Source organism: Lethenteron reissneri, chromosome 24 (assembly GCF_015708825.2).
Source record: "Lethenteron reissneri isolate LAM-NWPU_2019-01 chromosome 24, ASM1570882v1, whole genome shotgun sequence".
NCBI classification, from domain to species: Eukaryota; Metazoa; Chordata; class Hyperoartia; order Petromyzontiformes; family Petromyzontidae; genus Lethenteron; species Lethenteron reissneri.
In genome coordinates, this window is record NC_083802.1 from 13,669,615 (window position 1) to 13,675,627 (window position 6,013).

Here is a 6,013-nt window from a genome sequence, read left to right on the forward strand (position 1 = left end):
CCAACACGTAAATTAGTCATTGGTGATGGTCCATCGATTGATGGGCCGATGGACGAGTAATGGCAACAGAAAGAAGGAACGCCCAGGAGGATGACCACCACGGCGATGGAGGGATACAATCAGCTCATGTGCACGATCAAGATAGATTAAGGCATCTTGATATTTTTTTTATTTAAAGCTTTCGTGACTGCAGGGATTCATATTCTCGGTTCTTTCGGTAAAGTCACGTAGAAGGGAAATTATAAAATAATAAAAATATAAAACAATCAAAATTATCACGACGTTTCGACTGCAACACAAGCAATCATCATCAGGTGTGAAATCCACAGTTCAAGACTACTGTGGCTGTGGATTTCACACCTGATGATTACTGCTTGTGTTGCAGTCGAAACGTCGTGAGAACTTTTATTGTTTTATATTTGTATTATTTTTTTATTCCCCTTCTACGTGACTTTACCGAAAGAACCAAGAATATGCATCTCGATATTGTGAAGGATGGCCGTGATGTGAGGGGGCCTTGATCCAGCAGGTGAATCGACCGTGGTCCATCGATTATGGTGTGAACCAGTATATTCGTAGGACGTAAGATTCCCACCCGGTTGTGCATTTTAACTTGGTTCTGACCCAGCCCCATAAAAATCAACGCTCATTGGGGGTTATATCCTGCAATTCAGTATTTATGGGTATAAAATATGGATATAACGTTCCTGGGAAAGCTTGGGTATTGCTCCTGTTCATCTTCCACTAATCTTCCAGGGTTAGGTTTGAAGTCAACGACCATTGTTAGGCAAATATGCATGACTACGGCACTACATGGAATATTAAATAGAGCTGGTAGTGAGCTTTGTGCATAAGAAATGTTTATATTTGACAGTGCAATCCTGTCGAGCTGCATGTCGTATAACTGAACATTTCGTGGAATTTGTTTGCACTTGGCAACACGCTTGAACATTTTTTTTACCACGATCGTCTCAACGACTGTAGCGGCAACACACTTTAAATGATTAATTTTGCTGTAAGCCTTTGTTCCTGACAACAGTGGTAAACTATTGTTTTTTTTCCACTGAACCCATCCCCCCACGACACTTCACCCATCAGCTTACCTCTGAGACCCCCCCCACCACCCACTGTCCTCTTGGTTCCCCTACCCCCAAATTAACCTCCCTCCAGACCACCACCAATCCCTCTGGATGCCATCAACATAAGCAGCCATGATTATTCCACTGCTGGATGAAGGCTTCCCCGCAGAGAGACACTATGCATGCACAGTACATGATGTGTACACAAGGACCCATAAACTCCGTATTCCTTCAATGACCCCTCCGCCTACAGATCCCCCAGCAGACCCCTTCTCTTGCCACCCCCTGGGGCCCCTTCCCCCATGTTCAAACATGGACCACTCCCGCTAAACCCCCCCACCCGCCACCAATAACACTCCTCGGACCCCCCCCCCATACCCCTTTCTATGTACTGTACATCCAGGACCCCTCCCTCGATCAATCCCCCGGAACACCGCCCCATATTATTCCCAAAGGACCTCTACCCCCACTTTCTCCCCCGTAATATTCTCCGTCCCATTCCATAGACCCCCCTCCCCTCAACAGCCCCACCCCCAACAAATATCCCCCAACTATCCCCCAGGGACCAGCTCATCCCCCCCCCCCCCCGTCTCTTCTCTCTGACTATCTCAGCACCCCTCCCCCACTCATCCCCTTCTAATACCACCCCCTCTTTACCCCCAGCACCCTTCCCCTACTGACTGACCCCTCTCATCTCTTCCACCCCATGCCCCCAGCACCCCCTCTCCTACTGACCCCCCCTCATCTCCCCCCCCATTTGTAACCCCTACCCCCACACCCCTCCCCCACCATCCTTCCCCATGCCCCTGCCGTCATCTGTCATGTTTATCCCCATCACATGATCCCTTCACTCAGCAAGATGCATTGTTGTACAGCGCTATGGCTTCCACATAATCCCCACAACCCCCCAGGATCAACAACCCCTTTACCACTCTCACCAGTGAACTACCAAACCAACCCCCATCGAGAGCCCACTTCTCAAGCCCCCTCTATTCCCCAATTTATATTCATCATATTCACACGACCCCCACTACCAAGTCATCCCAGTTTTCCCTCCAGTGAAACAAATTAATCATGATAGGGGTTTTGATGGAAAAAAAATCACGTGAGCTTTAATCAAGGTGTTGCTGGAAACATTGACTGAAGCAACTTTTAGGCATGTAGATGGGCACCAGGGCAATTGTACCGTACGTCTATGCTTTCTGCCTTTAGACATCTCGCACTGGGCAGCATGGTGGAGTACGGTGCGGACCATTAGGATGAGACGTCTATTCGTCAAGGAAGGCCTGAGTTACAGAAGCGAGTGTATTAAAATGTACTATTTCAAATTACCTTACAGTGGATAATATACAGTACGTTGCATATCTGACCACCACGTATCCCGATCTGCCCACCCTCAGTGTAGTATTTATACACGGTATAACTGGTTTTACACATATGTTCACATATCTGACATTTTCGCATTCGAATTCACATTATGTAAATGTCAGCTTGTAACGCATTGCACAGCGTTCGCTTTCCAGAGGGAGAATGACTCCCGAGACAAGCGGGAAGGTAAGAAGAGGCAAGCAATGAGCCCGTACCAAATTCCACCCCTCCAAGCTCTGCCGTCCTCTATTAATTGAAGTGAAAGCTCTGCCCCCCCCCAAACCATATTTCCATTTTGAAAATAAAACATGCTTCAAATCGCTTTAAACTATTGTCATTGTAGTGCGTATTTAACGTGGCGCTGCACTCTGATGTTGTAGGAGAAAACATTTATAAAAAAAATAAGTCTTTAATTAAATAGAACGTGTTGTCGAAATTTATTTAAAGTTGCGCATTTTGATGTGACGTCACATTTCTCAACCCCCCCCCCCCCCCGTCACACATCGTCACAAATGTCTGACCCCCCCCCCAGGTGCGTGACGTCATTTATGGACGGCCCCTTATGGCAATAAAACAGGTGTTAAGATGTTCAAACACCAAATAGATACCTTTTTGCAAGGAATCAAGTCTGCATTAGCCACACGTACTTGTGGAAATACGTGTCGTGGGTTCAACTGAGTCCCAGACGTACTCTTTGGAGGCAACACATTTATTAATACCAACACACGGGGTAAACTACCTCTTAACACTATAACAACCTATGGTGGTGGACCACCAGGCTAACTGCACTAATTACACCGTAACGAGCTACAACGGACCGGACCCCAGCCTGGGTCCAGGTCCACGTGTTGGAGACTCTGTAGGACGCAGAACGTAGATTTATTCAGGATGACAACAGCAGCCGGTCCCTGTCGGAGACCCGGCTTATATCCTCTGTGGCGTAGCTGGCTCCGCCCTTAGCCACGCCCACCTTATAGAATCCTCGAGCAGGATCTCGACCCTGACACGTGACCACCCCTAGCCCCCACTTGGGGGCCCTGTGTAGACTTTACCGGTCACGTGTCTGTCGGGGTCAACCAGAGTGCCATGGCCCTTTGTAACCCCATTGCCATGGACGACACTCTCACACCCTATCCTATAGGGGTCGGCACTGCACGCAGAGCGTGGTGCCATCCAGCAATGTCAGTCAGCGCTCACCGAGCCCCTCTAGGGCCACGTGTGAGTGGTGCACGCGATGCCACTCTCGGGTCAGCATTACACAGTGACATCCGAGATGTCACTACATTTGCAAACATGCTCCGATATATGCAGTCTTTGAAACCGATTGGCCTACATCAGACACATCGGCGTTCTTTATGGGCTTGTCTCATCAGCGTCGGACCAGATAACATCCAAAAAGTGAACAGGGCAGGAAAAGGTATAGTCCACGTTTTTTTTTTGCTGAACTTTGTTTTTGAGCCCACGTAGAATTTCACAACATCCGTGTGACCTACCAAAAACCCACAATCAAGCCATCACCTCAAAGTCTCCAGCGAGTTGCACATGCGACGTTGCACTCTACGCACATTGACACGCACGAATCCGCTGTTCGTGCTTAAGGTACAATATGGATGTATGGTGAAATGTAGTCTAAATGCAGAATCAGAACGTGTATTTATCCTGGAGACATTCGTTGAGCTATAAAGGCTCTTTTTCAGAATAGTACAATACAAAAAAACAACGATAGGAGTGTAAAGTATAGGAAAAGTTGGCAAATCACTTTACATAAACTACTTATTTTTTATATTCTTGGTTCTTTCGGGAGTCGAAACGTCGTGAGCATTTTTACATTTGTATTATTTTATTATTTCCCTTCTACGTGACTTAAGAATAAGAATCCCTGCAGTCACGAAAGCTTTCAATCATAAACTACTTATTGTTTAACTTTACCGCGCAAAGCCCACTGAGCTCTTAGTTATTTTTCATAAGCAACCTGGGCACAAATTATAACTCAAGTGGCGCATCATGCAGAAGGACCTCAAGTCGCCGGAAGCTTACGAGACGTGACCCGAATAGCTAATCGATTATTTTATATTCGTAGATGAATTGCACGTTCACCACAATGACAACTGATCGAATCGTCAGAAATTGCAAAGATTCACACGCCAGTAAACGGATGCATTTTTCGCGATTTCGTGTGGCGATTACATTAAACAATCTACATTTTGGCGTTAACCCAGCAGCTGCAGGAGTGACGCGAGTCAATTTAACATAAATCGATCTTTAGCTTAATATTTGAAACAAATTGATGCATCCACTCAAAGTACCGTGGCCCGGACCCCTCAAAAACTTGTGGCCGGTGTCGATAAAGTTGTAAATCTAAAGTTTAAATCTTCAAGATTATAGATAAGGCGCACCGCTAACGTTGACGTCACAATACGATGGGGGGGAGGGGCAGTGGGAAGTGCCTCTGATAACGCGGCGGCGAATTCGGAATTCCCCTCCTCCACAACAACCACCACGCTCAGAGGGACCGCCCCCACCCACCAACCTCCACCGGAACCCCGCCCCTCAATGGTAATTCCCCACCCCCCACCCCACACGCTCACCGGAACCCCGCCCCTCAATGTTAATTTTCCATACCCCCCCCCCACCATCCCCCTTCCCACTCTCACCGGAACCCCGCCCCTCAATGTTAATTCCCCATACTCCACCCCTCCCCCACCATCCCCCTCCTCACCACTCTCACCGGAACCCCGCCCCTCAACGTTAATTCCCCATACTCCACCCCTCCCCCACCACCCCCCCTCTTCACCACTCTCACCGGAACCCCGCCCCTCAATGTTAATTCCCCATACTCCACCCCTCCCCCACCACCCCCCCCTCCTCACCACTCTCACCGGAACCCCACCCCTCATGTTAATTCCCCATACTCCACCCCTCCCCACCACCCCCCCCTCCTCACCACTCTCACCGGAACCCGCCCCTCAATGTTAGTTCCCCATACTCCACCCCTCCCCCACCACCCCCCCTCCTCACCACTCTCACCGGAACCCCGCCCCTCAATGTTAATTCCCCATACTCCACCCCTCCCCCACCACCCCCCTCCTCACCACTCTCTACCGGAACCCCACCCCTCAATTGTTAATTCCCCATACTCCACCCCGCCCCCACATACTCCACCCCTCCCCCACCACCCCCCTCCTCACCACTCTCACCGGAACCCCGCCCCTCAATGTTAATTCCCCATACTCCACCCCTCCCCCACCACCCCCCCTCCTCACCACTCTCACCGGAACCCCACCCCTCAATGTTAATTCCCCATACTCCACCCCTCCCCCACCATCCCCCTCCTCACCACTCTCACCGGAACCCCACCCCTCAATGTTAATTCCCCATACTCCACCCCTCCCCCACCATCCCCCTCCTCACCACTCTCACCGGAACCCCACCCCTCAATGTTAATTCCCCATACTCCACCCCTCCCCCACCATCCCCCTCCTCACCACTCTCACCGGAACCCCGCCCCTCAATGTTAATTCCCCATACTCCACCCCTCCCCCACCACACCCCCCTCCTCACCACGC